Genomic DNA, 10,822 nt, shown 5'->3' with positions numbered 1-10,822 from the left:
AGACTCATTTATTCAAGACTTACAACATTCTTACAGTAAACTCTAGTCTTCATGAACCTATTTTAGCTTTTCTTCACATATAACATTATAGGACCTCATCATAGGCATCAAGTACACATAAGATCAACATAACCATTTACATGTTCATGACATTAGCAACACAACCCAGATCATAGTTAGGATACTAGGCATATGCTTCACATAGTGTGCTTCATCACCAACACATATTCATCGTATAATTTGACTTCGAGGACATTATTACATCACATATATTTACAATAAAGTAAAAACCGCCACCATAAGTGGACCATACCAAATAATGACATACAAGGCTTCACTTTTTTTTACAGAGATTTCTGGTGAAAACTTCAATCTTGAAGCATGGGAGCTTCTTAAGATGTTAACAATACTATAGAGAAGTAGAGAAGTGGAGAAAATATTATCAATCTTTTAGCCTTTGGTCATCATTGACCATTACTATTCTTTCATCAACAATTCAAGTATAGGGCATTATCTAAAGTATAATAATCATATATCAAGTCATGCATGAACTACTACAAGACAAAGCTACAAACTAGTACAACACATTCCAGTATACTAGAAGGTAGAAGGACATAGATTTTAAACAAAATTCACTTGCATTGATCATAAATAACAATTTATCAACAATATACATGTAGAGAAGTAGCTAAAGAGATCATTACTCAAACGAAATCATGCTTCATCTACCCTAGCATTGAGATCACATCTTGAATATAGCGTTATAATTTTATAGGCTAGAGAACCTAGATCAATCTTGACCAAGACTTCTATACTTTGATTATGAGTGATTCATACACAAAATTCATCAGTACCTTACATACAAGGAAGTGGTTAAAGAAGTCATAACCTAAACGAAATCCTACTACAATTGCCATAAACTTGAGATTACAGTGATCATGTTACATTACGAATCCATGGAATATAGAAGAATATAGGATAATCAAACCATGATCCACATGTATAAATTATCTACAATTCATCATTAATATTTACATAAGGGAGTAGCTATAAAAATCCTTACACAAATGAATCCGACAATCATGCATAATAGAATCAATGTTACAGTAAATGACATACTTTAACACTAATTAAGAAGTGGGGATCAAGTTTTTCAAGCATCAATTCAAATTTATCCAATGTAACATAATTCATCATTGATACAGTGGAATAGGCTGTAGATACAAGTAATTCAACAAGCCAGAATCACAATTCCATCAATATACATTGAACATCATAAAGCCCATAGTTAGGCTAAAACGATGGTTTTAAGGGAGCATGGGTTCATAGTGCAATTGGATTAAGATTTACATTACAATCAACATGTTAACTTCAGTTAATCATTAGGAAGCCTTTAAAACATTTTAAGAAAGAAACCATGGCTAGATTGAAGAAGAAGAGATTTGACCATATTTTCTCTTTTGAAAACTTTTAGATTAACTCCCTAGATGGGAGGACAAATAGAGATGAAGAATCACCATACCTTAGTATATAATAGGACCTCTAAATATTGATGGAGAATCCATGGAAGTCCAATCTCCAATTTGTTCTTGAGCTTCACCTTCAATGGAGGTTTCTAGGGAGAATATTTTTGAAGGGAAAGTCTAATTTTTGTGAATTGGACTGGGAATGGGTTGATTGCGTTTTTGATCCCTTAAATACACCCAATATTCACAAAATACACCATTTAGGGTCATTTTAGAACATGGGGTGAATTTCTCATTCATCACTTTAATGAAAAAGTGTGCAAGCAGTAGTTGCAGCCTGCATCGACGCCACGTTGGCCCATTGACGGCCCGTCTGTGTCTTCCGTCAATTGGCTCTAGGGCTGATATTTGGATGAGCCTTTCCCCAGCAAAAGTGTTGATTGACGCCTCCCCATCAACAGGGCTTCATTCCACCAATAAGGCGTCGTTTGGTTAAGTTGATTTACACTGCCAAGCAGTATCTCGACAACCTTTGGGTCCTACTTGTGGGTCCTTTTGCGGGGCCCTTGGAAAGTCGTACCCGGGAATTTAAAATGTAAATATGAACCTCAAAATTTTCAAGATCTTCCACATCATTTTCACCCAAAATAATAACACAGCAACACGTCCAAACATGCTAGGCACCATCAAGATACACACATCCATGTCTCAAGGCTAACTTTTGAACGTCTTGGATGTTCTTGGACGTTTGACCTCCAAACATCATGAAACTTAATACACTGGCTATAAACATCATTATTGATCATATAAGTACATAATAAGCTCATTACACAAACATAAGCACATGAAAACACATAAGGCCCCTTAGGTGACTAGAAATCGCACGTCTTGGTCTACCCTTGACGTTTCACTTCCAAATGACTTCAAATCACCCATGAATACTTTAAAACACTTAATTATCATATTAAAATGCTTATATACTCAATTTAATCTCTATACAACCTAAACCATTTTGGGGGTCTTACAATATCTCCTACTTGGGAACATTCGTCATCGAATGACACTTAGAACACTTTAATCACTACAAGGACTTCAATGAATAATAAAGCAACTTACAACAATCATAACATCATCATATAGAAGTTAATTCACAAAATTTACAAGAAACACAACTTCAAACGTTTAGCAATCAATGCACACAAGCAAGAAAAAACATTATTCACTCACTCTTTAATGCATCAAACACATAGCTCTTATCATGTACATAGGATTAACATCCTTCTCCGAATCATCTCATGGTCAATGCACTTTATTTTATTAAGATTTCATCTTGCAACAACCTTTAAGTCATACTTAGGCAGATCCCAACAACACTGAAGAACAAGTAGGAACTCATACTTAATGCACATAGACTTGAGTAAGATAGGTTGATAATGGATTCTTATTAATTAGACCTAGTGCTATGACAGTCATACTCAATTATACCATGTTTAGTTGTGTCCATGGAGGAATGTCATTCTCTTCAACACACTTACATGTATCATGAGTTCATACCCAAGAAAATGCACAAAGGTCAACTTTACTGTAAATTGAGAATTTCTCAACTTTTAAACCAAAACATGCTCACGTTTTCTTCCTAGTGAAGTCTAAATGGTAGGTCACACCAAGCACATCATAAAAATTAGGATGTCATTTAAAAAAATTCAATTTCTAACATAGCAGTAACCTTCACATTAAGCATCATTTGGGAAAAATAACACAAATTATGGGCACACACAAGGGCACTAGCTAATCATGCCTTCACTTTTTAAGAGTGAGCGTACAATCATTCTTTAAAAATCATACAAGGCACATATTTTTCAAGAGACTCAAAGTATTTCAATTTAAAGAGACTCAATTTCTCATTATAAGGCTAAACCTTACATATCAAAAGTAACTTCAAGCATTCTTCTTACCTTATCTCATGAAGTCAAATGCACATCTAGCATATCAAGATTCACAATCAACATGAGAAAACCATGAATTTAATTAAAATTATTTGCATGTACTGTAGAATGTTCAAAATACTCTCAAGATAGTTTCAATCAAGTCATACAAAATATATAGAGGTCATGCAATTCATAAATTAATGCAAAACTCGTGTCATGTACATGCTTACTAAGAAGTCATTAGATTCAAACTAATGTAAGAATAGAAGGACATGATAGAAATATCTACCCCCTTACTACTCCATCACCATCCCCCACTAAGGTCAAACCCAATTAAGAGCAACATAACCGAATTTTCAAGAGGATCTTAGTATCAACCAATAAAGGAATTACAGTAAGTTACCATGGCATTCTAAACCTTATAATTTTAGGTAAATTATCCCCCAATCATCAAGTTAGGTCATACTACTCAACCACATAAGGTTTTCAATACAATAGACACCAAGGTCATACAACATTAGCGGGAAACAACAAGCAGACTTAACCAAAGGGACACTTCCTTTTCATTCAATCTTACAACAAGGTGAATTCTAGGTCAATCAACCCACATCATCACCCTGCCAAGATAAATATACTACTTTCACACCTAGGATCAAGCCTATACAAAAGACTCCAATCTATACAAAAATAATCATGAAGGTTAAAACATATAAACAAGGGCAATATTTGAAACATCATACATATATTCTTCGGGCAGCATGCTTCATTACCATTTAACATATTCCTAAAGCATTTCTAGCTCAAATCATATCATTAGGCTACTATCATGAAAAACCATATAGTAGCATACCGTTTCAAAAAGAAACTCATTTTCACCATAACAACTACTAACATTATTTATCTATATCATAACAAACAATTTTCAACATAACATGCTATTTAAAAATTATTCTTATACAAAGACACAAAGAACACCATATCATCAAAGAATACCAAGATTCACCTTCACACATACTCATTAAATCATAAAACAACCAATACAAGCATCAAAACTCACCTTTTCTCCCTCAAGTATAGAGATACCATCTCATCCAAGCAATCACATTAAAAGACCACCTGACAAGAAATCATAAGAGAGAGATCTAATAGAGTTAAGTTCTATGGCACGACATAAGAATGATGAAGAAGGGAAACTATATCTTCCTATAGCCTCCCGTACCCTTTGATGTGTCACAACTAACCACCAATGATACGAAACTATACTAGACGTACCAATATGAGAATTTTAAAACCTAAAACCACTTTTATAAACCTCATGCTCTGATACCACGTTTGTTACATCTGAGGAGCACCCCTTATATGTAACATGGCATACTTGACCTCTCGGAGGTCTTATACAAGTCCATACTTATCATTTATTGCATCGTCATAGGTAAATTTAGCGGAAAATTTAGAACTTTCTTAGTAGATCATATACTAGAACATACTTCATATATATAAAACATCGTCATACAGAGTTAAAGACTCTAGTATCTTTTGTCATCCTAGACTCAACATCATAAGAGTAGATTTGGGACACGAACCTTATAACATAATCACAAGTATACAATTTATAAGACTTTACAGTAAACATAAGTAGGAGATCCTTGAACTTAAAAATTCCTTTACTTTAGATTGGGAATCATATATCAAGCTCCTGATCATGTAAAGAAGTACCTTAAGCATCCATAACCTACACTTTGTGTAAAAAAATAGAGAAAATGGAGTTAGTACAAAAATGCACTAAGTATGACAACCATGCAAAGAAATGCATTTAAAAAGAACATTTTCTTGAAATCATACTTCATGCCTTTTTGAAGTAATTTTCATAAAATTTTTATACAACAACATTTATATCATTCACATACTTCATATAAACATATTTAAAGCCCAACCATCATATAAAATAACATATAGAATTTAGGGCACCTTTGAGGTCACTTTACACTGAGCTCTTTTCACCTTACAGTGAACTATTTTCCTTTACAATGAACTCTTTTTATTCCCAATTTCTTAACTTTCCAAAGTAATACTTCTAGTGATACATTGTGCAATGCATGAAGAATGTCCCATAACACTAATCATGCTCAGGCTTCACCTTAAGACCATAATGAAACCATACATACAACCTTTTAACTCAACTCATGCATTCATAGGACCATTTCATAAACAAGGCACACACTTGACATTAGAACTCCATATCATGAAAATCGTTACATCATGTAGACAATAAAGATATTGTCAGGAAAGAGAACCATAAGCATATGAACATGCATTAGAACACCTTCCTAGGACTCCTTTAGATAGATAGGTACTTGTGCAATGTTTAGGTGGGTTCATTACTTCCACCTATCCTAAGTATCTTCTCTTATGTTATCCTAGTTAGGGTCCTATGTCATTTACTTCCATTGTCCATTTTACATTAGGTAAGCTAAGCCTTAGCTGACACTAAGACCATGGGTGCTAAACATGAAATTTGGTGTTGTAGAGCCTTACACCAAAGGAATGTGTTCTCACCAATCCAAGGTAGAACATTAACATACATCCTATCATACTAAGTAAATTCACTTGCTAGATCCTAAGTGTCAAGCATATTTTATGGAACGAAGAGATATACATGACCCACTACATGCTCATTAGCATTGGAAGCTCATCTTATTAGAAAATATGGGTGAAACTTCCTCAAAGGGAAGCCACCACCTCATGTGGAACCACAGATGAATATTCCTTCAAGGGAAGTCAAACCTCATAGGAAGCCAACGGTGAATCTTTCTCCAAGATAAGTCAACACCTCCATTGACAAGTTCACTCGGTGCTAAGCAAAGTTCCCTTTTTATTAAAAGCCATTATTACTTTCTTCATAAAACATAGGCTTAGGATATTGATTCTTTATATGCTATAGCATATCCAAGAACCTATCTATTATTAGTGTACACATGAGCACACATTTCAAGGCCTCTCTATTGACTAGATCTTCATACATGTGTGTATTTGTACCTGTAAGTGAAAAAACCTTTCACATAACACATAAATGTCACACATGTTCATATATCAATGCACAAGTACATAGGTATAACTATATGAGCAAATTCTTTCATATAAACACACCAAGACACCATGCACATTCATATTTCATTGTATCATATGCTTAACACCATAGAATGTAAGTCATATTCATAACATGTTTATGCAATCGTATGCATGTATTTGGAATACAAACCTAGGAAATATCCTATCAATGCACACATATGAAATGTATAGACAAGGCCCCACACCTTTGCACATACTAGTACACCTATCAAGTAATCCTAGTGAATGATACATCACACAACATCATAGAATGGTTAGCATAACAGAAGACTCATTTATTTATGACTTTCAACATTCTTACAGTAAGCTCTATTCTTCATGCACCTATTTTAGATTTTCTTCACATTTAGCATTATAGGACCACATCATAGGCAGCAAGTACACATAAGCTTAACGTAACCATGTTAATGTTCATGACATTACCAACACAACCTAGATCATAGTTAGAATATGAAACTAGACATATGCTTCACACAGGGTGCTTCATCACCAACATATTCATAGTATCATTTGACTTGAAGAACATTATCACATCACACACACACACACACACATACATACTTACATATATATATATATATATATATATATATATACATATATATAATAAGGTAAACACCTCCACCATAAGTGGACCATACCAAACAATGACGTACAAGGCTTCATCAACAATACTATATATATATATATATATATATATATATATACAAGTAGAGAAGTGGAGCAAATTTTATCAATGTTGTAGCCTTTGGTCATTGTTGACCATTACTATTATTTAATAAAAAATTCAAGTATACGGTATTATATAAAGTACAATAATCATATATGAAGTCATGGATGAGCTACTACAAGACCAAGCTACAAACTAGTACAAGACATTCCAATACACTAGAAGGTAGAAGGACATAGATCATTAACAAAATTCACTTGCATTGATCATCAATAAAAATTTATCAAAAATACACATGTAGGGAAGTATATAAATAGATTATTTCTTAAACGAAATCATGCTTCATCTTCGCTAGCATTGAGGTCACATTATGTATATAACATTATCAATCTATAGGCTAGAGAAGCTAGATCAATCTTTACCAAGACTTCTTTACTTTGATCATGAGTGAATCATACCCAAAATTCATCAATAACATCAATATAAGGAATTGATTAAAGAAGTCATAACCTAAACGAAATCCTACTACAATTTCCATAAACTCGAGATTACAGTGATCATATGACATTAGGAATCCATTGAAGATAGAAGAATATAATCTAATCAAACCATGATCCACATGTATCAATTATCTAAAATTCATCATTTATATTCACATAAGTCAGCAGCTACAATAATCCTTAAACAAACGAATCCCACAATCATGCATAATAGATTCAATGTTACAGTGAATGCCATACTTAACACTAATTTAGAAGTAGAGATCAAGTTCTTCAAGCATCAATCCAGATTGATCCAATGTCACATAATTCATCATATGTACACGTAATAGGTAGTAGATACAAGTAATTCAACAAGCTATAATCATTGTTCCATAAATATACATTCAAGATCATAAAGCCCATACTTAGGCTAAAACGATGGTCTGAAGGGAGCATGTGTTCATCATGCAATTGGATTAAAATTTATATTACAGTCAGCATATTAACTTCAATTAATCATTAGGAAGCCTTTAAAATTTTTTTGAGAAGGAACCCCTAGCTAGATTAATGAAGATGAGATTTGATCATATTTTCTCTTTGAAAACTTTGAGATTAACTCTCTACATGGAAGGATAACTAGAGATAAAGGATCACCATATATTAATATATAATATGACCTCTAAAAATTGATGGAGAATCCATTTAAATACTAGATCCAAGTTGTTATTGAGCTTCACATTCAATGGAGGTTTCAAGGGAGAAAATTTTTGGAGGGATAGTCTAATTTGTGTGAATTGGATTCGGAATGGGTTGATCACATTTTTGGTCACTTAAATACACCCAAAATAACCAAAAAAAAATGATGTAGTGTCAGTTTAGAAAGTGGGTTGAATTTTCCATCCAGCCCTTTAATGAAACAGTGCGCAGGCAGTACCTGCAGTCTGTATCGACGGCCAGCCATCGACGCAACGTTTGCCAATCGACGACCCGTCTATGTCTTCTATCAATTGGATCATGGGCTGTTCTTTGGCTGAGCCTTTCCCCAAGATAAGTGTTAATCGAGTCATCCCCATAAATGGGGTGTCAGTCCAACGAAGGGGCGTCGTTTGGTTCAGTCTTTTGACACTGACAAGGCAGTGTATGGACAGCTTTTGGGTCCTCTTTGTGGGCCTTTTTGCGGGTCCCTTGGGAAGTTATACCCGGGATTTTCCAACGTAAATATGAAAATTGACATGTTGAGGACCTCCCACATCATTTTCACCCAAAACAATAACATGCAACACGTCCAAACATGCTAGGCACCATCAAGACACGCACATGCATGTCTCAACACTAACTTTCAAATGTTTTGGACGTTCTTGAACGTTTGACATCCAAACCTCATAAAACTCAATAAAATGAATATAAACATCATTATTAATCGTATTAAGTACCTCATAATCTAATGAAACCCACATAATAATATAAAACTACATAAGGCCCCTTAGGTGACTAGTCGTTGAACGTCTTGGTAGTCCCTTGACGTTTGACTTCCAATTGACTTCAAATCACCTATTCATACATCAAATCACTTACAAAAAATTTTAACAAACTTATAGGAACATGTGAGGCTCTAGACACCCTAACTCATTTTGGGTGTCTTACAGAGCCTGTAGCTAATTCAAAATAGAACATGAGAAACTCACTTCTAACATTGTCTAGACATAAACACTAAATGAGTTCATTATCTAAAAGTTTGAAATATGCATAAGAATGGGTGAATTTGGGTTTTGAAATTAAAATCATCAAGCAATACTATAGATAACATATTTGAACTATTAAAACGTTTTCATCAAAACACCCATACTTAGAGTCAAAGATAGAAGAAGTTGGAGTTTGAAACCCTTTTTAAAATATATTGGAATGTCTCCTTGGATTAAAGAAGGTTCAAGGATGAACTATCTTACCTTAAGAGGATAAAACCCATGAGATTTGATGAGGTAACTTGAAGAATTTGGTCTTTTTCCTTGAAGCTTCAAGCTTCTTGAAAATGGAGGTTTTTTTCTGGAGAAAAGGGTTTGGGAGAGATTTTTTTACATTGAGGGTTTGAAATGATGGGTGAATTGGGGTTTAATGTGACGCAAATCCGTCCACAATTAATCGCCAAAGTTTGCAAAAGATCCCTGCACTAATTGGACCCTTTTCCAAAGTCTAATTTTACTTAATACGATAGGTCAAATTAGGGAAGTGGCTGCGTCGTAGAGGCAGCTCCTTATTTTGCCTCTCAACATTTTTGAGGCAGTGAGCCTCGTGCCATCCGAGCAATGCACAGCCATCTTGAGTGCCAGGCGCGTTATGCGAGGTGGCCTCCACATTTAGGTATTGCATGCTGCCTTTGGCTGCTTCATTGTCCATCGTTTGGGGACCCTTAGGTATGTCCATTTAGACACTAGTGTCATCCCCACTTGTTTTAGACTCAAAAAAACACCTCAAATCATGCACAACAAACAAGGACACACTAGCGCACACACAAAGCTATATTCTAAAACTCTTTGTCGTTCATTGACGTTTGACTTTCAAAATTTCTATACTGACTTCAAACATTAATATTCAATATTTATAACACACTATTAACTCATGAAACACTTGCAAAGCTCTAGTTCAATCTAGTTCATTTTGAGGGTCTCTATAACATCCCTTTGTCCATCATTTCGGATAGAGGTTATCAATTCACTTATCTTTTTTGGAGGTATTTTCAAAAAGGGTTGGGTACTCAAGTGAAACTTAGCACCGCTTTTCATCCTTAAGTGGATGGTCAAACGTAGCGCACTATTCAAATGGTAGAAGATATGTTAGGAGCTTGTGTGATAGATTTCAAGAGTAATTGGGACGATCACCTACCGTTGATTGAGTTCTCCTATGATAATATATACTAACTAATTCTATGGCACTTTTTAAAGCACTCTATGGTAGGAGATGTAGGTCTCCAGTTTTGTTGTTTGAGATTGACGAGTCTTCACTCCTAGGTCTTGAGATAATCTATGAAGCCTTAGAGAAGGTTCCGCTGATAAGGAACAAGTTGAAACAACCTATTATTGACAAAAAACCCATGCCGACAATAGAAGGAAAGACCTTGAATTTTAAGTAGGTGATAAAGTCTACCATATG

This window comes from Solanum pennellii, chromosome 7 (genome assembly GCF_001406875.1).
Source record: "Solanum pennellii chromosome 7, SPENNV200".
Classification (NCBI taxonomy): domain Eukaryota; kingdom Viridiplantae; phylum Streptophyta; class Magnoliopsida; order Solanales; family Solanaceae; genus Solanum; species Solanum pennellii.
This window is presented reverse-complemented; position numbering follows the sequence as displayed.